Below are 25305 nucleotides of genomic sequence, written 5' to 3' on the forward strand. Positions count from 1 at the left end.
AAAGCCTTCAGGAGCCTCAGCTTGTCACAAATCACACTCAAGATGTCAAGGGCATCGTGCATTAGCAAGTGTGACAGACACAGGCAGAGAGAGGGTGAGAGTTAGACACATACAAGACAGACAGAATGAGAGAGAGTCTTTACAATATTTATTTGTCCATTATGAACAATATTTACACTTTGCATCTTGTACAACCTGCTTCAGCCCAAAAAAAAAATAAAGTACAGATTAATCCAATTTGAATTTTAATTCAAGCTAAACAGGGACAGCGAATGGATGTGATGGATAGAGACAGAGGAGTGAGACTGGAAGGAGGAGAAGAGAAGGAGGAGATAGTGACAGTGTGGGGAGCAGGAGGTGGAAGTGAGGGATGATGGAAGACGTAGAGGAGGGCGATGGTGATAAATTGCTTTGAACTTTAATGGACGTCTCAGATGCTCCTCTAGTGATGTGTTCGGACAATACACAACATTACTGGCACACGTGAGGCCTGATTGTAGCTGACAGCCAAAGAGGCCTGTCCCCATCGACCTAGAACACACACACACACACGCACACACACATACACACACACACACACACGCACACACGCACACACACACTCTCACACACACACACACACACGCAGATGTGCACACATGCTGCACCATAGCTTTCAAAAAAGTCAACTAAAGGAAGAAGGCAAGGAGGCAACTTCTTAGCAGAAAGTGCAGACGAGAGGAGGTGAGAGAAAGGAAGGGAAAAAAAGAGATGAAGAAGAAGTATTAAGTCCAGAGGGAGAAGCAGAGGAGGAGGAGAGCTCGGAGGAAAGTGGAGGGGAGGAAAAGGAGTGAGCAGGGGAAGGTGTTGCCATATGGTCAGGGTTGGATTCAGACAAATAAAATGTTGCCTTCTCTCCACAATGGTTAACTACACACAAATGAATCACTAATGGAGCTCTCATTCACAGCAACAAACCCATAGACACACACTCATGCGTGTGCACACACATGCACTCACGCACACACAATGGCCGACATGTGAATGAAACTTAGATGTTCACACAGAAGGAGCAATAAATGTTGACAGAGGTGGGCGGGCGAATTGTGAAGTATGGAGGGTTGTTTGTGAGGTTCGAGCAGTGTGTGTGTGTGTGTGTGTGTGTGTGTGTGTGTGTGTGTATGTGTGCGTAGCAGTGTATCGTTGGAACCGCCCCTCTTCCCTTCCACCCGGCTGCTTCTCTGTGAGTGTGTGCAGGCCTGTCTTTGTGTGTGCTTGAATGGGGTGTTTGTCCCTCAATCTGTGCCCCTCTACTTTGCCAGATTTCTAATGATTTTCCAATGATGATTTAGGTTGTGTCTATGTGTGTTTGTAAGTGTGTGTCCAAGGACTCTCTCTCTGCTTTGTGGTTCTTTTCTGAGTGTGTATCTATCTATCTATCTATCTATCTATCTATCTATCTATCTATCTATCTATGAATAAAACAAAAGGTTTCTAAATTTTCAGCTTTCTATCAATGCTAAAGCCTAAAAATTGTGTATACAGCACTTTGTGTTCCTGCTGATCATTTCACAAAGTTTACTGTAAGATTTGAGATTACAGGTTTTTTTTGTTTGTCTTTTATCGCTTTGGTACTATTATCACAACTATGTGGTACAATTTCAAAACTCTTAGTCCAAAACTCCAAACTCATCACACTTGCAAAACAGCCAGCTCTCACCACACAACCATTGATTAAAAGTATTTTTTTGTGAAATGTCATGAAAACATATTGATATAATCACCAAAACACAACATGATATCTTTTCAGTTTAGTCGTTTTAACTACCAGTGAATCCAGTAACAAACAACGCAAGATACATGTTTCAAATCACCGTTAGAAGTGCTGAAAGTAATATGCTACAGTAGTGTAAAAGACAGACAACAACAGACAATTTTCCCATTAGGTAATACACTTACATTACCCAACATTTACAGAATCTATCATTTCCACAATATCTATCCTATATGTAATCAAGATGTGATCAGTGAAGACATCATCTACAATCATTTGGCCAAATTTGATTTTACAGTATTTATAGTAACCTCTCTGATGGATCCCTTGTCCACAAGCTCTTCCTATTCCTTGGTGTCTATACTGCTCCATGTTGAATGGAATTGCCAATGTTAACCCCCCCCCCCCCTCCCCCCCTCTTAAATGTAATACGGTGAGCAATTGTGGTTACCACTAAGTGAAATCAATTAGCAATAACGAGTATTCATTATGTGGGGTTACATGTAATTTAAATGTTCATACAAACACATTTTATCTAGCTGACAAACCAATTTAAAATATATAGGTTTACCAAATGTTCAGTGATTAACCATTAAAGGTCCAATATGTAATATATTTACTGTAATAAATCCAAAAATAACCCCAATGCGTCATCGGATATTAAGGAAACATGTTAAGTTGAAATACTGTCTTTTCTGACAATAATGCTAATGCCAGTATTTTCTCCTTTTGAAATTTGACGGAATCTCTGTTTGTGTTTTGGCCTGTGCGTTGGTATCAACTGCCCAGTTTGACAGCCAGTCCGGGTTGCCAGATATACCTGTAAAAACTTAACCCAGCGCGCTACAGCTGTAACATTAGTACAGCCATGAAAGCAGCACACAAACGAACGGGATCAACGGAGAGAAATTCTACCCGACCTGAAACAAATGGCATGTTTCTAACAGTTACATGACCAGAGACGTTACAAACCCAGGGTAAATATTGGAGATGTACGGTATTTAAAAGATGGAGACAGCTTAGAGCCCGAAAGGATACAGAGTTGGCTAATTTCCTCCTGAACATTTAAGCATTATCAGGCTAATTTATCACGGCTACAAGGGACGGGCATTTTATGTCATTTCAACATTTGTGTACTCACATTGAATTATATAGCTAGACTACCCGAGTTGGTTACTCGCAAAAACAAATTGAGACAGAGCCAGTAAAGTGATCCCAACTGGTCCTGGCTAATGCCGGCATGCTAACCCTGCTAACTGCTAATGTTACCGGAGGACCAGGCAAGCGGGCCACGGCTGTTTACAACGTGTAGCCTGTTCAACGGCCGTAGCCGACAACCGTGAGTTATTTTAAGCCAAGAGAGGGGGACTGTAAATTGGGAAGAGAGGACCGTGAGTTTGCAGTGTGTTTAACTATTGTTGCCATAATACTAAGACAATAAAGTGTGTTCAGTCGGGTGGAGAGGACGGCAAGGTAGTGGTATTTTTAGCGGTTCCTACCGTAATTCTAAGCCTAGGAAGTGTGTCTGTCCGTCGGGTGGAGAAGACGGTGAGGTTGATGTGTTTTTAGCGGTTCCTACCGTAATTCTAAGCCGAAAGAGTGTGTCTGTCAGTTGGGTACAGAGCTCCGCGTGGGCACGGGCTTCTTTGTCAATATATCCAGCATCTAACGTTAGCTACTCTGCTATGAAGTAATGTCTGGTATGTGAGGCAAGCGCCTAGCAACATTGTTGTGGATGCTCCTTCATTGCGCTTTGGAGGAGGGTCTGGTGGCGGGGGAGACGACTCTCTCCAGTATTTTGAATTTGTACTGCACTAACTATTTTAAACACTAGCTGTCAGTATTACGTATTGCACCTTTAAGAGCAGTTGAATTAAATGTTGGTGAAATGTTATGCAAATTAGAAGAGAAGCGTATCAAAAGTATTGTGAGCAATGCATTGTGAAAGCCAATTACTTCATATGTAAGGTGTTGTCTTTGATGACACACTGATTAGGTGTGGTAAAAAGTTACTGTCTAATTCTGTGTGTTGTACTTAGTCAACAGCCATTTTGATGATCTGCTTTGAGTTTTGTACTGAGAGTTGTAAGGTTTTACCACTTACTTGTGATAAAGCAATAAAAAACTTGTAATTTCCTACCTTCCATACAGTAATTGTTTTCCATTCATTTCAGATGGAATTCAACTCGCAGAGGCTGACCAGATTGAAATAGGTAAGTTAACACAGAGAACATTTTGTAAGACTTATTTATCATGTCATTTTTTAAAACCTTTTTTTGAAAGGCTCTCTTTCAAGCTTAAACCAACATACAAAATGGAAGTGTGGGCTAACAAAAAACATTCATACTGTTGGAAAATAAAACCTGGGACATAAAATAAGCAGCCTTTTATATTGTAGAAAGGATAAAGTGAATTTGTTCAACTCATGAATTCAAAAAGGTGAATACAGTGAAATCCTGCTGTGTGGGTCGATGGAAATGCCAGCTTGTCGGTCCACCAGACTGAAATGTCTCAGATTGCCATGAACTTTTAAACAACCATTTATGGATGATTCATTTTGATTTTTTTAGAAGAAACGCCTTGAGAAATACGCCTCAAGGAATATTGGGTGAATTGTCGTGAACTTTGTTTGATAGTCATGTCACCTACGGAATTAATTGTAATAACTTTGGTGATCCGATGACTTTTCATTTAGCACTAAGCCTGACATCACCAGACCAAATCGCAAATGCAAGTTATTCTGAAACCTCTCAGTTCATTTTCAGTTTCTAAGGGGCGTTACCAACGGCCCTAGACCAAATGTAGACAGACTACAGCATGCAGAGATGACCTGCGAAGGTGTAGCATCAAAATGTCTGATGCCATTTTTGACATCAGAATTTGAAAATAGTACTTTAAAGTTCCAGTGTGTAACGTTTTTAGTTGTTCATTCTCAAAATCTGTGTTGCCCGTTCACAAACTTGTCATCAATTCCAAGTATTCCTATTGGCTTGAAATTTTACATTTGTGTTTGCATGAACTGGGACAGACGCTCCATATTCATGCGCCATCTTGAAATACTTTAGCCGGTAAGGGACATACAGGACATAGTGCATCGCCTTTCGTGTTTCCGCTGTTACATGATAAACTCACAGGTGCTGCTAATGCTGCTAATGGGTATCGTAGCTTCCCGGCCCCGGCAAGTTTGAAGAAGGAAACATGGAGGACCACACGTATTCAAAATCCAAATTTCAGGAACAGGAGTCTTCTTCTTCGCCCAGAAAAAGAAAAAGGATATTGAAAAGAGCAAGAGACCTGCGTGTCGCGAGAGAGTTGATTGTGATATATGATCTCAACGCTAGATGGGAGAAAGTCCCACACATTGGACCTTTAACAGAAAGTTCCACATCAGCTGCAGCCATCTTGGTTGTTTTCAAGAATGCTTTAACGGCATTCCTCTTTACTAAGCTGGGTCTATGCTTGCCGTAGCGTCCCCGGCGCTAGGCTATGCAAGCCAGAAATTATGTCATCACGTATTTTGCATAAAGCACGAAAGCTCCCCAAGTTATCCAACCCCATATAAGATAAACGGTTGTGATTGGCCTAACCAGGGTCTGGCTGGGGACCAGACAAATCTGCCAGAGCAAAGAAACATGACCTTGCAGATTTGTCTGGTTCCCATGCTATGTAGCACCATCATCAGGTCTAAATGTTACTTTGTTTAGTACTTTAATTCATGACCCCAAATACCTGCAAAATGTATGACATTCCCATCAGGTTGTACTTTGTGTATAGTGTTAATTAGAAAATGTCAGCATGATATCATTAAAATAAAATGGTGAACATTACAGCTTCTAAACATCGGCATGTTAGCATGCTGACGTTAGCCTTTAGCTCGAAGCACAGTATAACAGTACAGTTAACTTTCACAAAAAGTAACAAAGAGACAAAATGTTAATTGCGATGAATTAACTAACTCAAGGAAACTTTGACTGTTGATTTTTGATACGAAAGGGAAATGAGGGTAAAATCTGAAAACGTGATGCATCATTCAGAAAATGGTCAGCTACCATGAAATGTTTATGCCATTTGTAGTTAATAGAATGTCTGTGGTTCTGTTAAGTAGGTCAAAACCAGTTTAACTAAACCACAGATAAGACAACTTAGGGAAAGTCAAGGCAAGACATTTTTTGAGGTGGCCCCTAAAGCTTTTGCCATAAACTGAATGTTTAGTCCATGTGCATAGAGGATGAGCGTAGAGAGCATGTATCAGTCTGAACAAGAACCTGAATATTTCATAGGAAGACAATGGGGATATATTTGTGTTAATGTTTCATAATTGTGTGTGCATGTGCAACGTGTGGCAGACATCCGTATGTGTGTGTGTGTGTGCGTGTGTGTGTGTGTTTGTGTGTCTTATAGTGTGCGTCAGAGTGTGTGTGGGGAGGGAGGGGGATGGGAGGCTTTTGGGGAGCCATAAAAGATTCAGCTCCTCTGGCTGTAGTGTTGTGGAGATAACAAATGTTTCCATTTAGTGATCATGCATGAGTTATAACTCACAGGACATAGCTTATGCTGTTTGGGTGTGTATGTCTCGATTTGTGTGTCCTCACACTACCACAGCCTCCATAGAGCTAACAAGTGGTCAGACCCTGTAGGACTAAACGGAGCCCAGTGAGAGCATTATGTGGTCCCAGCAAAAGAGCCCCGCGTGCCGCCATGATGTTATGCCTCAGGTGAGCACACAGACACACTTCTGCTAGGCATATGAAATTCTCAGTCCAATTCTTCACATTCAGCTCTATTCTTTACTCACAGATGGACAGACACAGACAGGCAAAACACAGTTACACACATATATAGACACACACACATACACACACAGAGCTCTATTATGCAGTAGACCTCTCCATCCAATTGATCACAGGCATGAATTTCAGAACAAAAGGGAAATATTCCACCTCAAAGAGCAGAGAATTTCTAACAGAATGACTAAACGCGGCACACTGTCCTCACCGTATACTTCTAAAGCCTTTGTAACACTGAATGAGTTATAAAGTGCGAAACAATGTGTGTGTGTGTGTGTGTGTGTGTGTGTGTGTGTGTGTGTGTGTGTGTGTGTGTGTGCATGTGTGCATATGTGCTTGTGTGCGTCTGTGCGTGTGTGTGTGTGAGAGTGAGTGAGTGCGTGCACATCGACAAGGGTAAGCCACTGAACACTTCAAACCAAGGGCCTAATCAGCACCCTATAGCCCACCCACACAACCTCTCTATGTATCTCTCTCTCCTCTGATTTTCTCCCCTTCCCTTCTTCCTGCTCTTCCCTCGAGATAGCAACAATGTTAGAGGGTGACGGGAGGGTGTGTGAGAGGGGGGTTCGGTGCTTCTGGGGATGCTGGCCACAGCGCAAACTCAGTTTCGCGGTCAGCTGAGTGCTTTTCCCATCCTAGTGGTGTTGTTGGAGGGTGAAGACACGCCGGGCTGATCTAGGAACTGTGTCCCTGGGGAGCAGGCGGTGACAAGGCTGCTGGCGAATGCTATGACGCTGCTGAAATATTAAAGCTAATGGGATCGTAGCACTGCGTGCCTGCATATGTGTGTATGTGTTTGTGTGTCTGTGTCAGCGTGAGCCTGTGTTGCTCATAATTTGCAGCTAGGTGAAGTGAAGTGGAGTGAACAAAGTGGAATGGAGATGGATAATGCATTACACTCTAAACAAATGCACGGAAGAGAGAGTTTGGGCCGTAATAGAACAAAACCTACTTTGAGTTTGAATAATGGTGGAGAAGAGATAGGATGAGAGGAAAGGAGAGGATGCAAGATGGGAAGAGAGGAGAGGAAAGGAGACAGTAAGAGAAAAGAAGAGGGGAGATAGAAGGTGAAGAGAGGAGAAAAAAAATTAGACTGTTAAGATCCCTCAGCTGCCAATAAGTAGACACACACACACACACACACACACACGCACACACACACACGGCGACTTCAAGCTATCACACACATTGCCTGGAGCACAATACAGCTCGTTAGTGGGTACATGCTTATAATGAGTCCCTCTCCCTCTCTCAACCCCTCCATCTCTCAAGCTGTTGTCAATGTTATTATTTTCAAATGAATACGCTCAAATACAGTACATTTTCTGACAGAATATGCTATAAATATACGATGTGCTGTATGACAAACACACTGAGTGAGTGAAAGAAAGAGAGAGTGCCACGCTGCAAAACAGCAAACTCTATGATGCTATATGTTTGAGGGAGGGAGAACACGAACAACAATTAAAATTACAATAGTAGGTTGAGTGTGAGTGTGTGCATGTAAGTATGTGTGTGCGTTAGAAAACACCCACAGCAAAAGTTGTTCGTGTGAGACCTGAGAGAAGCGTGTTGAAATCAGTGCTGCTGTGTGCAGCTTGTAGGCATGTGGTTAAATTATGTATTTCAGTTCACTGTCTCTGTCTCTGTCACTCCCTCACACACACACACACACACACACAGAAGGCGGATGTGGGATCTCATTGCTGTAAGATATAGACAGAGCGCTGTTTTATCACAACGACTGTGATGTTAATTAAAATCAGACAGACGTTTGCAAAGAAATAAGTTGAGCTCATTTCCATTCTGTGTGAGAGCAGGAAAGTAGGCCACGCTTTGGAGGCGGGCCACCTTTGCTGTCCTACGGATGAGAAATGACTGACAAGCGGAGAGAGGAGAGGAGAGGAGAGGAGAAGGAGATGGCCTCCCTTGTTTGTTGTCTCCCTGACAATCCACACAAACGACAGACTGCCATACCAATGTGTCACACACTCTGGTTGTCACCTATCACGTCTCCAAAGGCCAGAAGTGGGCCACAGCCTTGACTGTTGCTAATTCTTTCCACCACACCTCATCCTCATGCTCAGCAGGGCCCCTCTGTGTCGCCTCACATAAGGCCCACTGACTTGTCTGATGGCTGTGAGCGCTGCTGCTCGGCCCGGATGGCACACTGTGCCTTGTTAGTCTCGGGGAAAACACTGGTACACATTAAAACTCTGCGTGAAGCGCCATCGTCGTCCCTCGACTTGGCGAGCTCATTTGCATAAGCCGCCTTTTATTTAAAGAACACGCACACATGTAACCACCTACAGCAAGCGCTCATATACTCACACGCAAGCCTTCCATCAGCCCTCAGGGAGACAGACACACATGCACCTAATTTCCCAAAACCCACCCCTATGTGCTGAGATGCAACGTTTTAAGGGAATTTGCCTGCCAAAGGGAATCGTGCTGGATTTCATCATTCAAATATGTTATTCCGACGCCTCAGGACAATTTGCCGTGTATTAGTGAGCATTATACTCTTTTCCACTGCTAGAAACAAGATTGAAAAGTTTTCCCCTCCCATGCACCTGTGAATTCACACTGAAAATAAAGTGGAAAAGGTCACTCTGGCAATATGAAAGAGGGGTTTTCTGCAGATAACATTTTCTGGTTCAGAAGTGATAGATGATGTAAATTTCATTCAGATGGAAATATATTCCATTATTCCTCCAAGTTAGTATCTCCTGTGCTTTATCAAGGAAGTGGCCTTGGGAGGTATGCTGGTCTCAGGAGCACTTTAGTTTCTGGATTTAGCAGAGAGCTTTTCATATTTACACAGTATTGATTTGACTGGAGGGCCAGTGTGAATCTGGGATTTAGGTGAAATGTTACTCTTTGAGGTCGATTTTACAATTGGAACCAGTGGTGGAAAATAACTCAGTACATTTAGTACTGCACTTACAGTACGTACACATTTGGGGTACTTTTACTGTATTATTTACATTTCATGACACTTTATACTTCTACTCCACTACCATACGGAGGGAAATATAATGTATTACTACATTTATCTGGCAGCTTTATTTATTTCACAAATCAAGATCTCACATACAAAACACATGATGAGCTTCTTAAATAATTAAATAATGTATAATGACCCAACAGTATATAAAATAGATGAAGGAATAGTTTGATAATTTGGGAAAAATATTTGCTTTCTACTCTCACATGTGGTCGATTAAATGAACCTACCACCACAATGAATTCTCAGTTAGCTTAGCTTAACATAAAGACTGGAAACAGCAGGGAAAGCTAGCATCGATCTGTGCAAAGGTAACAAAATCCCCCTACCAGCACCTGTAAAGATCACTTATTAACACATCATATCTCATTTATTTAATCTGTACAAATACTAAGCTACTAATACTAATACTAATACTCCTCCACCACTGACTGTAACTAAACATGGGACAGACAAGGGGCTCTTTTCATTCATCCTTTAGGTATATTCTAACTTCCGTCTGACTTGTCGGACCTAATATCTATGGTATTTGGGCATTCACATTACTGAGCTGCAGGTCATTTTTTGTTGAGAAAAGCACATTTCCTTCATTTGTTCATGAAATTGCCATATAGTAATTGTTTTCCTCTTATTTATTTATGATTATTTATGATTTATGACGTTGTGTCTAATGGGACATAGACTGCCATGATGAAATAGCTAGGCTACTATGCCATGTTTGAGATACTGTAACTCATAATTATGACGTACCATGTCAGTGGCAACTCATATATGTATTCTATCATCCCCTCTTTCTTGATTAATTTCCCTGTATGGATCTCCATACTGACATCATCATGCCAGTCTCCCCAGAAGATGCAGACCATGCATTGCACTTCGGCCAATAGAAGACGTTTCATCTGTCTCGTTAAGAGTCTGTACTCATAAGACTTGGCTGGTTAGCTCGGTGCAGTCCGCGGGGGTTTGCGGCTACAATATAACTCCCGCTGCTTGAACCTACTCGGCACCGTTTAGCGAGGAAAACTCTCTGATGGCTATTGTCTAGTTTGGACTAATGGTAGAATGGCTCAGCACGACGCGCCTGTGATGCATTTGATGCGCCTCATTAACAGTTTAAATTTACACCTGCCTCATACATTCCTGCGGGATCCCTCCTCACATGTGAATGGGAATGTTTGTTCTGTAACGAGTCTTGTGAACATTTCAGTCTGATGGCTTTATGGAGTCGTATTTATTGTTTTTAAACATTTTTGCATAGACTATATGTGATTCCTGGTTGTCCATTTGGAACACTGTGTTTGCTTTGAAAATGCAAACAGTCTATAATATTCCCTCGGTGGCTTCTGATGTGAACAGCAGTAGGCTATTACTGAATTGGCTTTAATTGATCTTGCATCATCTCATATTGTAAGATAATAAGAGTTTGTCTTTGTGGAGGTTAATTAGACTTGACTGATCCACATATAGACTGACCATAGCTAAAGTTAAGCTAGCCTTATAGCCTACCAAACTGAAAGGTAATTTTTTTAATCGGCCCACGCTTAAGAATTCAACCCAAAACGAAACCCAGGCTGTGGGTTCACTGCTGGGAGCTATTTTCCTTAGTTAATAAATGCAAACATTTGTTCCTGATGGCTCACTTAACCTCTTAATTTATGTATGACCACCAGAGCCCTATTCAGCAGAGAGCCATCGGTCAAACAGGCCTTCACAGAAAGGCACCGCATGGCCTCTTTCCCTCTTTCATCTCCGCTGTAATCACTGCGTGTTTCACGCAGCAACGAGCGCCGCTGCGCAGCCAGAGCTGGCGCTCAAACGCGCCTAATTGTCCTGCGTATTGACAAGCCGGTTCCGGTGTATTACTGATTTTCCGCAGCTTCGTGACTGAGCTCTGCCTGGGTTTGGGACATCTGTGGGGGGTCAGGGGTGAGGGCAGCCCCGGAGCTGCGTCCATCTGCCCAACAAATACCCACGTCTTCAGACACAAGCCTGCTAAACACCTCTAATAGCCTGTATAACATTTGCATTATTAGCCCCTAATGAGCGAGCCGACGTGAATAGAAAAATAAGCCTATTTAGTTATCAATGAAATACCGCCTCTCCTATAATAAATGATTGCTACAGAGTAAGATGAAAATAATGACACAGTGCAAATTTCTCCCCATTATCTTGGCTTGGCCCAAAGCACTATAGCCTGAGTGTCTTTCTTTGTGCAATCAAAGGATATCAAGCTGGATCTAGGACACAGACATGAAACAGCAACCTCGAGATGGTTTCCTAATCCTCTAATCTTTTTTAGGAGGACAACTCTGAGATGGGTCCTTAAACTCAGGCAGTGCATTTTGTTTTTTTAATACACAGTGCCTCTGCCTTCTGGAATTAGAGCTACTCTTGGAAATAGCATTGCATCTGAAAAATAAACACACTCTCTCTCTCCCTACATATTATTATAGCTCCATAAATGTTATGAGTGACCCATAAAAGATGACATTTTGAATTAATGAAAATAATGAAAATTCAAATGTTTTTGTTAATCTGAAGGACATGCATGTCATCATACATATATGGATTTTGTTTTAAAATAAAGATGCGATACCATGATAAGAATATATATGTCAGTTATTTGTAAATTGATCTCAAACTTGCAATATAACTACATGTGATGTGCTTTTCCTGCGGCATCATGGAGTGTTTAAAGAACATCACAAATGACAGCCTACGGTGGCCTGTATATGACAAAAATATCACATTTTCATAATCAAAAGTCTTTCCGAGCAGGGTATTTTCCCACTGCACCGCATATCAAGGTTAAGTTGTTAACCTTGATGAGGTGTTGGAGGTATGCTGGTCACAAACCACACTAAGTGCCTGTCGCCTGCAGCTGTTTCCAGCTCACAGTGACTGTTTCTCTTTGTAGTATTCCTCCGCTGACCAAACAGAGCAGAATAACTTAGTGACAGACATATTGCCGGTTGGCCAGTGGAAAGCTTTTAATGTGAAGCTGCAACAACAGGAACAGTTTGGTTTGTGTTAGTAGTTTCATAGTCTCGCTTTGCCAGACCTTCCTCCCCAGCTCTGCGGAGGAGGGACTGGCTAGTCCACACCGCATTCTGAGATGGGAGAAAAACGTGCTCTGGTTTATTGGCATTGGCATTGTCTTGGGCAGTGCTAAGCACCGGACGGAGCAACGGTACCTCTGCAAAATAGCCTCTGGAAGGAACTTGTTTTTGTGGAACATGTGTACGTTCAAAGGTTGTTTTACTCTGGATTTCCACTGGATGCAGAACGGCTGCGGACCGGTTCTGCTGCGTGCCGGCTGCGTGCTCCGCCGTCTGTCAATACCCACTAGGTCCAGATTTGTTGTGGCACGACTGACAGCTGTAGTCACAAGGACCCACAAGTTCGCAAATTCACGTAGAATAGAACCAGAAAAAAAACAACAGTTAGTTTCCATTCGGAGGAGTAGAGGGGAAACAACTCTGTGCTGTGTTTTCAAGGTGTACTGCAGGGAAATATGATCCCCCCGTGAGCACGGTGTATTTTATTTTGAAAATTAATTGGATGTTTTATTTTGCTTCTGTGCTCGACTTCCTGTCCCGCACAAGCTGTCCGGTGTCTGGCAAAAATAGAAGCTCTGCGTATCTGGGCTGCGGATCACCGGAGCTGTGCCGGAGTAGGAACGCAGCTGTTCTGCAATCAGTGGAAATACACACATTGACTTTAATGGAAACCTAATGACTCCGCCGCCGTTCCGGAGCTGTTACGCAGCCGTTACGCAGCCAGTAGAAATTTTAGTCGTTCAACAGAAAACTCAGATTGAACGGATAGTCTAGCTAGCTGTCTGGATTTACCGTGCAGAGATCTGAGGAGAAGTTAACCATAGTCCTCATGAATCGACCAGAGTTTCAAATTCCAACACAAAAGAAAGCGTAAAGTAATGGCCATCTGGCCGAAAAGAGTAACATCCAGCGGAATTTATGGCGGCAACGGAGCAATCAAGGAATTGGAATGTCGTGGATACAGACCAGTAGTTTCTTAACACAGGGAGGGGTGGGGGCTTTTGGGGAGCCATAAAAGATTCAGCTCCTCTGGCTGTAGTGTTGTGGAGATAACAATTGTTGGAGGCTGGGCTGGGTTGGTAGATGGGTCGAACACAAACAAAAGACTTTCACCCAGGAGTATGGGGTTTGTGTCCCATTTTGAAACAAAAGTAAACAGTGATTTTTGTTCCTTCTGGAACAAAGGGACTATGTCAAGTTCTTGGTACCTAAACCTAACCATTTCACAACGTTAACGACGTGCTAATTTATCAAACGCGAAACCTTTATCGGATGGTTTAAAGGACTTGGTGCAGTTGCCACAGAGAAATGGCTGTCTTACTCGTCTTTGCTCATTCAAATGACGTACAACAGCTCAAAATCATTTAAATGGGTGCCGAGCATAATAGTGTGAATCACAGCCAATAGCATAAAGTTGTAGAACTTGCATTAATGTGGCTGTGGAAATGGAATTAAAAATACTTTTATCAAGCACAGATCAACTGAATGGAAACTGAAACGGCACCTACAACTACCTTTCACAACGGTTCACTATGTGTGCCGGCATGTTGCTGTGATGCAGGTGTGTTGATGTCTGTGAATTTGGGCTAGCTGGATCTTGCTTGAGTTTCCTAATTGGAATTTCAACTTGAATAACCGTTCCATTGCACTTTTCCATGTCTGAGGTTAGTTTTCTTTCCGAGTTCCAATGGATTGCAGCATATAACTGCTAAAATTTTACGAAATTTAAGAATGCTGTGCTTTGCTAAAACAAAGTCAAAGGAGGCAAGAAACACAGTCAGAAGATCATTCAGGTTTTAAACCGACCCTCCAGATAGCCAAATGTATTTGAAATAGAAAATGGTATTTAAAATGGTGTCATCCCTCCAAATATCGAGCTGTAGATAATCTGTTTACAACACGTCTGATCGTTGGACTGCTTTAGTTTCTTCCCACCTTTTAGACTTTATTTTTTCCCAGATCTTGTTTCTTTGGCGAGTACAAATACAGTATTACCATGAAGAAAAATACTGGGCTGGTAGTAAGTTGTCTGAAATCTCAGCACTTGACAAGGACATCATTCAGTCATTGTTTTTGAATCCCACCTCCAGCTGAATTATTATGGTTCCTTTGTGCTACAGTGTGGGAAAATAATAGACCTACTGTATTTTTCACTTCATGGTAGATGATCAATCTGGGTCTCTGCAGTGATGTAACTGAGTGGATTAGATCATTTAAGCACAAGTTGTGCAGCTTCAAATCCTACAGGGTTTCTTAGTTAGTCCATTAATACACTCTCTTCCTAATATAGTCTGCTAAACTGTGGTGAAATCCAGATTTTGAAGGACCCGCCAGGCCCCTGTACCTCAGCCACCAAACACAAACAAAAGGGCCCTTGGTCTAGCAGAACGAACTGAGTTTGGCCCACTCATTGCATTTGTTAGCCCCACAGAGGCCCTGAATATAGAACAGCTATTCGATCTAATGAGGCAGAACTTCATGGCTGCCTCTATAAAACTTTGTCAGCCTTCTGTTCTCTGGCAACAAAGCCTGATTTAAAAAAAAGTTTCACCCATTCCCCCCCAGTGACACACAAACTGTTAAGATAAATCGAACACGGGCTTTTTCCTCTCGGTGATGCGAGACAAGTGTTGCAAACAAAGATGACTATGTGGAGAAATAGGGCGCTTAGACGGGAGGAGCGATCAAGAATAACGCCTCCGCAGGGAGAGCTTTGATGACACAGGGTTGTAGTTTTATGAAATAGCCTACATTTGGCTTTGTGTTGAGCGAGGGTCTGTGAGGAATTGTGAGTGAGGATGTTTTCCTCCACTTTTTATATTCCACTCTATTAAGATACTTCCTACACCCAATACTAATTTGACTACTTCTCATTTATTGTGAGCAAAGATAATTGGGTGTTGCCTGCTGTGTGTGTTAGTGTGCCTGCAAGGATCTATGTTTACATAGCTTGTTTTTTTTCTTTTTGATTGCAACGGAGACCCAAAATGTAGCAAGCTAACAGTGTTTTATAACCTTATTACTTGAATTTATAGCCCTGCAACCATAACACTTTTTATTTCAGCAATTCACAACACAAGTGTAAAGTCAAAAGGTTCTTTCTGGGTGAAGTGCAGATGTGGGATCAAATATTTACATTTAGGGACTATACAAAAATTATTTTGGTGGTGGTTGAGGGGCAGTTGAGTTGTATTGTGGGTAATGTAGGCTATGGATGTTTACAAGGAAGGACAATGCAACAAGTCCTCCAAACCATACGGTCGTTTATTCCTACCCTCTGATACGAGCCATAGGAGCGTTTCATAAATTAGTGCCCATAGCGGTGGCAGGAAATACGACCCACAGGAGCATTTTCCATCCTCTAAGCGTAACAGTCATGGTTTTAAACAAGTTATAAAAGTTGGGAATCGGTCGCAGTTTGGTTAGATTTAGGCATCAAAAACTACTTGGTTAGGTTTAGAAAAAGATCAATGTTTGGGTTGAAATCAGTACATTTGTTACGTTACTTCACTTACGGTTAGGCTCGTAACGTAGAATGTGACAAATAGTTCAGTTTGTTCCCTTAAATAAAAAAAAAAACTTGCTGTTTACTTTTATTTCCAATTGGCACTCTTATACTTCTTCACCTTACTTCCTGCTTTGCTCCCGTCATAATTACTACGGCTTCTAGAGGGGGCCTCCTAACAATAAAACGTAAATATGGATCTCAACTGCTGATTGTACAGTGTGGTTCGTTATGGGGTCGTTTTTCGGGGGAGGACAGTCTCGGAGAATGTGTGGAATAAAAAGTTGATATCTCTGGTTCTGCTGAATCGATTTTGCTCCTTTTTAACTGTCCGTCGTGAGTTCAGCAATGTAATGCAATGTAAGTACTCTCTTAATGGAACGTCCATGTGCACCAACAATGTTCACGTTAAGAAAACCCTATTACAGTGACAGAACTGCTGTCCTCTGTACAAATGAATGATTTTATGTAACTAATTATGCAACTTTTGATTTTATTACAAAGAAGAGGCTGAAAAACAAAAGACCTTCCTAAATCATTTTTGTACAGTCCCTTTGTAAAAACTGGTGTGAACATTTTGCCTTTATAAATATTCAAACTCAAATAGTTAACTAAAACGTCCTGAGTATGATGCAACATTCAAAGATCTAATTGTGGTTGACTAAACTTTGAGTAAAACCTCATAACTCCAAGCTATCAATTTGGTGTCAATCCTTCAGTTGTCATTTATTTGCACTCCATGTTTCCCACATTAGGTGCAATTCAAAGTGCGCTGACAACAACGTCATTTGAGGGGTGAGGACTTTGACACACCAGATCAGAGGAAACCACATCTGTGCTCTTCCACTCAGATATGCCTACTCATAAGCTGTCATGCAGAGGAAGATCTAGAGTGGTTTACTTCAGTGGCATTGCATCCTGTGCAGAGCGCGAGTGATCCAGGAGATCTGAAAGATAATTTTGTCCTTTAGTAGATAGCCTACTTTGGTGACCAGATTGTCTTTGCAGCTTCGCCTCATTAGCCCTCTCATGGCCTGCATGAACAATCAAGGTTGGGCTGCTGAAATATTGATTAGCTCTATAGTGTGCAGAGCTATATATATTTTTTTTTTGGTATGGGGCTTTTTGATGCATAATGACTATTTGTTGAATATAGTTATTTGTCTTCGGTGGCTGTTTACTCCCGAGGGAAAACAATGCTTTCCCTTCAAAGTCTTGCTGGCACATGCAGAGAGGATACACTGATCGCATAATGCTTTGGTTGTGTGCACGCTGCAGTCTGTCTTCTGTGTGTGTGTGTGTGCGTGTGCGTGCACACATGTGGAGCCTGTGTAATGTATGTGTGGGTGTGCATGGTGTCCCCTCATATTTTGTGTTGTTTTATATGAGCCATGTGCTGTAACGTTCAAAGAGAATTATATAGTATTGTTTATGGAGGGTGACTCCATAAACAGGGGAGCTTTAATGCTCTGTGAGAGAGGAACCGCACCGCAGAGTTTACTGCCAGCTGGACTTGTGTTACCTGTACAATCCTCTTTAGTCACATTAATATAGCCCCGTACCATGCTCTAAATAGCACTGCAGGGACTTGAAACAGCAAGAAAATGTAGAGAAATCGAGAGAGAAATAGGAAGGTAAGATGGAAGAGGAGTGGGAGAGAAGATAAGAGAGAGGAATTACAAAGTAAGTGAGAGTGGGAGTTCTGTTGCCTATCAAATAGGCAAGTTTAAGAAGCGTTTCCACCTTGGCTGCTAATGCACTCTGTGATTGTCTTGTATGACTCATAGAGTCTAAAGTAGGTTAGTGGGTTATTGCTTAAAGTTAAAGAGCTAATACGCCTCAAAATGTTTTTCTTCATAACTGCAGTAAAAAGAAGTCTGTCGCAAAGTTTGTCTGTGATGATGAAATGTGTCATTAAAAATAAAATGCTATAAGCCCACACGGCAAAAACGTTAGGCTACTTATTTGTTTGTTAGACTGCAGATGGAGATCTTTGATCAGGAGCATTTTATGTCTCTGCTCAGTATAAAGAAGGCATTTAAGAAGGCATAAAGAATTTGCCTTGTATTTTGACAAATGTAGCAGTACACGGCCTCTTAAAATGAAAATGGAGGATCTGACACAAGAGCAGTAAAGCTATTCAGTAGGGAGTGAACGTAAAACATGCATACTGTCATCATATAGCCAAAGTTAAACCACACTTAGTTGTGACACCTGAGCCAACTCCAATCGCTAAATGAAGACAGTAAGACGTGGTTGAAATCCCCAAAAGCTAGTAAGTGATCCATTAATAAAATTCCATGCTCAAACACATCTGCAGTTATTACCCAACAAGACAAAGAGCCATGCTTTCAGCTTTTTCTTTCTTTCATAGCCTATATATATATATATATATATATATATATACTACTGGTCAAAAGTTTTAGAACACCCCACTTTTTCCAGGTTTTTATTGAAATTCATGCAGTTCAATGTCTTATTGTACTCTGAAATGAAAGAATAGAACAAATGAACAATTTAAGTTAAAAAAGAAATCATGGAATCAATTTATAAACCAAAAATGGCACTTGTAGGTTGCTTTGCTTTCACTTTTCTGTCCAGTTCATCCAAAACCAGCTCAATGGGGTTTAAGTCTGGTGACTGTGCTGGCCACTCCATGTTTTTAAGCTTACCATCTTGTTCTTTTTTGCTAAGGTAGTTCTGGCATAGCTTGGACTTATGTTTTGGGTCATTATCTTGCTGTAGGATGAACCCCTGACCAACCAGGCACATACCAGAGGGTACTGCATGGCGCTGCAAAATGCTGTGGTAGCTGTTTTGGTTCAGGGTGCCTTTCACTCTGTACAAATCACCGACCCTGGATCCAGCAAAACAGCCCCAGACCATCATGCTTCCTCCTCCATGTTTGACAGTTGATGTCACACACTGAGGAACCATCCTTTCGCCTACTCGACGGCGTACAAAAATCCTGCGTGATGAACCGAAGATTTCAAATTTTGATTCATCAGACCATAACCCCTTCTTCCAGTCTTCAGTAGTCCATTGACGATGTTTCTTGGCCCAGGCAAGCCTCTTTTTCTTATTCTGACGTCTTAGCAATGGCTTTCTTGCTGCAACTCGACCTATCAAACAGCTGCAGCTCAAAGTCTTCTCTTTACAGTTGAGACTGAGACTTGCTTATTACGACCACTATTAAGCTGTGCTTGAAGCTGTTGTCCTGTGAGCCGCCTATCACGCAAGCTGTTGACTCTCAGAAACTTGTCTTCTGATTCTGTTGTGACGTCTTCCTTTCATAGTTTCCCCAGTTTCTAAGTGCCTTTTGATGGTGAAGAATACTGTACTCACTGACACCTTGACTTTCTTCGCAATTTCTCTGTAGGAAAGACCAACATTCTTAAGTGTTATGATGGTCTGTCTCTCTTCCATTGTTAATTGCCTTTTTCCCACCATTTTTATAGCAACACACTACTTTCTGCACTAGAGGAAAAGTTGGGGGCTCACCAAAGTCGGTAGGATAAATAAATGTAGCTACAAAAACGTGTGCCAATATATCAAGTAGGCCTACATGTTAGCATACTAGCATGGCTAAAAATATGAACAGAACTTTTGAGTTGACTTTTCAGGCTACATCTACACTAGGCCTACTACGTTTTCATTTTCAAGCAGCGTTTTAAAACTAAAAGGATCTCTGTGCACACAAGAGTTTTAGCTCCAGTAGCAGAACTAATCTCAGCCATTAACATGTCTGACAAAATGCATTTTTGGTTCACATGACCATTCGCAACATTGGGCATGCACATGCTGATGTAAACAGGAAGCAGATTGTCTGACATTACTCATTACTCAAAAATCATGGATGTAGGCTATATGTTAAAATGCTTTGGAGAAAGAACAACAATGGCAAAAAGCAGGGATTTATTTTCTTGGACTGACAACAAGGTGGAACTATTACAGAAAGGTTTTCAAACCAAAATGGGGGCAGCAGTGCCTCAGTGACTGCCTCACACTTGTTAGCTCTAAATAACTGTGTGATAGAGCAAATCTGTCGTGGAGCAGCTGTGAGAAGTGTTACTTTAATACTCTTACATAAACATTGATCTAATGTTCACAATTTAGCTAAATATTCATCTTCCATGCAGTGTTACTGCCTCTGTCTATATAAATGTTCCATCATAAGGTTGTTAAGTAAGCCATTTTGGCTAGTTAAAGTCTTCCCAATAGATGTCCCATCGATCTATGGATTATTACAGGCACTTATTGTTACAAACTTTCTTTCAGCTGCATCAACCTCACACATCAGATGCAGCTCATCTGCATGCTGGTGCCTTTCTTTTTTCAATGCACATGGACGATGCCATAGATATATATATCTATGGGACGATGCAAGGGGAGAGAAAAAGGGGGAGACATAACTTCACATGAGTGATATGCAGACTTCTGCCATTCCCTCCCTCCATGCTTCTCTTAACTCCTCCACCTCCATCTGTTCATCCAAAGCACGGCACAATCTGGCGCGCTGCAACCATCAGGTGTGCGCGCACACACCGCCCCCCAGCCCTTCGTTACCTCACGCACTAACTTTTAGCTCCTGTCTGTCTTCGAAATAAGGAAATAAGGTATTCGGAGAAACATCCTAAAGACACAAGCCACTAATTCTTTCCAACGATTCTCCCACTACCAGACAGAGGCAGGGGCCAAACTTAACGCAACTCCCCTTTTATTCAGGCCTGATGTGTGAATCTTTATGTGCGCTGCTCCTGACCTCCCCTGAATTACGCTCCAGAATGCCAGTGATGGAAACGGCTCTAGACAAAAGCAGATGAGACTCAAAAGCAGTGAAAGGAAGAATGAGAGGGGAGGTGGGAGGAGTTTGGAGTGAAAACGGGCCTGTGAGCTTTTAAATCATCATTGGAAAGTCATTAGAAAGCTGGCGGGGCCGGGCGGAGACGGCCGCACAGATTGCGCGCTCCCGAGCACAATACCGGTAATGAAGTGGAAGCTAAGAGGGAGTGTCCCAGGACAGATTTCTTTGCACTGGTTACTCCACTGGCCCTAAAGCTTCCCCACAATCTGTATGTGGGGTGTAAAAAGCTGCATTCATGAGATGTTAACCGCTTTGTTTGTCGGAAGGAATTTATTCAAAGTGTTGCAGCTATCAGCGACAGATGGGCTGGAAGGTGATGGATCGGAGCAGAAGTTAACTAAAGGAAAAAGAGATGGAGAAAAGAGAATAAATGTTTAATGTAACTGGACGTTATCAATCTGGTGGCGTTCTTGTGCCAGTCCATGCCTGCTGCTCCATTCAGATCTGGCTCACGGCAGTTCACTGCCTGTTGCAGCATTACAGGCATACACTATTGGTCCCCTGTTGGGCAATCAGAATGCAAAGTAGTCTACCAGCATGTCTATTTATTCTAGTATTATCAATTATGTTATTTTCCTTCAAACGAGCATATTTACACTGCAGTTTATTACGTTTTTCTTTTGGCGGAAGGTAGCCTAGTCTGACTTTTTGAGAGAGCAGGGGAAAGTCTTTCATTTTTCTCTTGTCCAAAATTCCATTAAGATATAGTAAGGTTTACATTGGAGTACACTATTAAACAATTATAGTGCAACTGTTGGTCATATCATTGTTATGTGGGCATGTTGTTGGGAGGGGTCAGTCAAGAGAAAGGTTCAAAGACTAATTAGGGCTGCATCTAACAATTATTTTATTATCATTGATTAATCAAATATTTTCTCCATTCATCGATTAATCATATTGCCCATAAAATCTAAGAAAATAGTGAAAAATGCTCATCAGAACTCCCAACATCTTCAGACGCATCAACTCTTCACACTGGAGAAGCTGGAATCAGCTAAAGAATTAACATCCAGAATAATGGATCAGCTAATCGATTAATTGTTTCAGATCTACAAAATGTTAATAACCCACGAGGAAAGTGAAACATAAGGTTCAACCACCTTCACCACCTTAATAGCTTTCATAAAGAAACTTTAAGAAACAACTTGTATTGTCACTTTTAGTTTATAAGAAATAACACTATGTACAATATATTATTTCACGTGGACATTTCACTGTGAAATGACCTCAACACAAGTGCCGACTCATGGTTTTAGCCAACAACCTTTATTTTTCACTTTGTAAGGGCCACACAAAGGGGCCTAATTAACCTGCACACCACTTTATCATGCGTTCAATTTTCGATAAGAGTTTAGGAAAAATACAGGTTGAATAGTCTCATTAACCCTCTGTAAGTGAAGTGCGATCCTCTCTTTAAGACCTCTTTACAGGGGCCGTGACACAAGTTTCTTAAGTGTTGCACTCTGGAGCTGATGGGCGCATTCACCCCTAATCATTTTCATCAATAGTGTAGAGGATGAGGCCAGACTAGCCCTTGAGTGCGGTTCTCCGGTGGAGAGGCGATAATTGGATAATTAGTGCAGGGAACCAATTAGGACTCTGTGCTTGTGATGGCACGCGAGTTAAGCAAAGGTTAGCTGAGAGGGGAAAGGGAGGTTCAATCCCTGATCGATTATTTTAGACACCCCCCTCCCCACACACACGCATACATACATACATACATCTCTCCTTTCTCCCCCTCCTGCTCTCCCCCACACTTTCTCCTTCCACCGCTTATCTGATGGACAAAAGACACCAAATCGCCTATTTCCATCTCAATGAGTTAAGCCCCAACGAGAGGCATAGGGATCGGGCGAGCAGCTTCAGACCCCAAATACCCGACGATCAATAGAGCAAATGGGACCACAATGCTTAAGAAAAGAAAGAAAGTAGGAGAGGGTGCGAGGGGGGGGGCTCCTCTAAAGACATATTTATATAGCCTACGTTAAAGAAAATGCTAATATGCCTCATGAAGAATAGAGGGGCTTTCGGAGACTCTCTAATTCTGCTATTGTTGAACTCGCGTGCAGACGGGCGAGCTCGACACGGTGGTCACGTGAGAGAATGATGTTTTTTTTTTAGATGTGTATGTCCTTTAAATGGCAGCTTTGCTTTCATTGTAAGGACAAAAGTCTCACTGTCCGTCCAATGCACGCGCACATGCACGTGCAGGGAGTTTAATCCGCGAGGCGAGACTCAACATATAGGCTGATTTGCTTTTGATTGCTCTGTCTTTCTGTTTGTGTGTGTGAGAGAATGCTGAGCGGTATTAGAGCCCTGTGTACTCTAAACACAGAAAGAAATGAGAGTAAACACGACGGTTCTCACACGGCGGAATAGAAAACCGCCCCGCAGTGAGCACATTATTATTACTGTGGTTCAATAGAATGGGACAGAATGGGCTCTTCACAAAGCTTGAGAGTGAAAGAGGGATCTTTTGGATCAGACTTAATGCTGCTGCTGCTGACACAAATTCATCAGTTACCTTATCTTTATATGATCACTGCTTTACACCTTTTATACATAATTTACTAATGCTTTATGTATCAGTTATAATAACCTTTAGGAACACATTCAGTGTTATCAGGCTGTGAAAAATGCCTTTGACTGGTAAGTATCCTCTATTTCGTAATAATGCAGTTATAAATATTGTCAATGCATCAATAAAAGCGCTGTAAGTTGTTTATAAATGTATTTTGTCTGCAATGTAATACCTTTCGGGTTGCAGAGGATCTGAACAAAAACTGCATATATATTAACAACTTATTAAGGGACTGTATGGAAATTAAAAAAATAGAAAGGTCCTCCCCAGGGTTATTAATGTTTTCTTTGAACTCTCCGCTTGACTTAGAACTGTAACACCCTCCCACAACATGTCAAAATAACAGTAGTAACAACTTGTTTAATCATACCTCAATTTAAAGCTTAATGTCTTAATAGAACTTGTAATGTGCAACACCAATGTATATATTAATGAAAACCTGATACAGAGACACAACTGCTGTCTTCTGCATGTGGCAAAGTGGAACATTATGAGTCATATACTGCAAGTGCAAACTGTCTTTTTGATTTTGCAAAGGAAAGCTGGAACAAAATGTAAACTTGGGAGGAGAGGAAAAAGATGCTTATCTGCTCTGATGCATCATAGCTGATCTATAAAGCTATATGATTTAGTAATAATTATTAACCCCATTAGACACAACTTATAAACTCTTTATAAAGGTGCCTGATTGCAAAGTGTTACCAATGTTTATATAACACCCCTATAAGGGCTGATAATTTTGCTCTGATGTCATTAATTAATCACAGAACGATGTCTCCTTATCCTTAAGGACAGGCCTGACTGTGTCTAACTAGGCAAGCTGCTTGACTAGATGTTATCCATTCAGGTGTCTTCTATTTGACTTTCTGTGGCAGATGGGTTCTTTATAGAACATGCCAACTGATATTAGCTTCTACTGCAAGGCAAGTGTTGCCCCTGAAAAGCTGTGTGTGTGTGTGTGTGTGTGAGAGAGAGAGAGAGAGAGAGAGAGAGAGAGAGAGGGGAGGGGAGGGAGGGGTGAGACAGGAAGAGAGGGAAAGAGTGAAAGAGAGACTGATTCCAATGGGAAGAATAAGAAAATCTCTTAAAGAGCCGTGACGGGCCCCGGTCGCTCTCTAAATGTATTTTAATAGGAGGGACCCTCATGTCCAGGGCAATTCATCTCCCATCTCCCTGTAATGAAAGGAGTAACGGCCGGACTGGGGCAGGTCTGGGGAAGGGTGGGGGGGGGGGATGGGGATGGAGGGATGGTACAAAGGCTGTATGTGGCTTTGCCTCATTATGCTGCAGTTAGACGGAGGGCTGCATGGAGGCAGCGGGGGTTAGGGTCCCCACAGACCAGCTCAGGGGCCACAATACAGGCATGGACGGCTGCAAAGGGAGACCCTGCCATGCCATTATGCCGCCGCTACTAACGAGGGCTTCATACGCCTTTGATATAATCTCACTATTGAAATCCAGATAAATCCCCCCTGCGTTTACAGCCAAATCCCATTTGTAACGGGTTTGTGGAAGACTGTGTGAGTGCGTGACCGCTGTGTGTGTGTGTGTGTGTGTGTGTGTGTGTGTGTGTGTGTGTGTGTGTGTGTGTGTGTGTGTGTGTGTGTGTGTGTGTGTGTGTGTGTGTGTGTGTGTGTGTGTGTGTGTGTGTGTTTCGTCTTCACCTGCGTCTCTCTGCTCTGTTCTGGCAGGCGAGGCCAAGCAGAGTCGCATGTTAAACCGGGCCGGTACACCGGCTCTAATTAA

The 25305-nt window shown here is 42.1% G+C and overlaps 1 long non-coding RNA gene across 1 annotated transcript; it reads left to right on the forward strand.

Moving 5' to 3' along the window:
• Positions 1-2623: 2623 nt before the first annotated feature.
• LOC120568783 lies at positions 2624-6458 on the forward strand. Its single transcript, XR_005640785.1, has 3 exons — positions 2624-2730; positions 3928-3966; positions 6356-6458. It is a non-coding gene; the product is annotated as an uncharacterized LOC120568783 (long non-coding RNA).
• The last annotated feature ends 18847 nt before the right edge of the window (positions 6459-25305 follow it).

The sequence above is a fragment of the Perca fluviatilis genome, chromosome 11, assembly GCF_010015445.1.
Source record: "Perca fluviatilis chromosome 11, GENO_Pfluv_1.0, whole genome shotgun sequence".
NCBI lineage: Eukaryota > Metazoa > Chordata > Actinopteri > Perciformes > Percidae > Perca > Perca fluviatilis.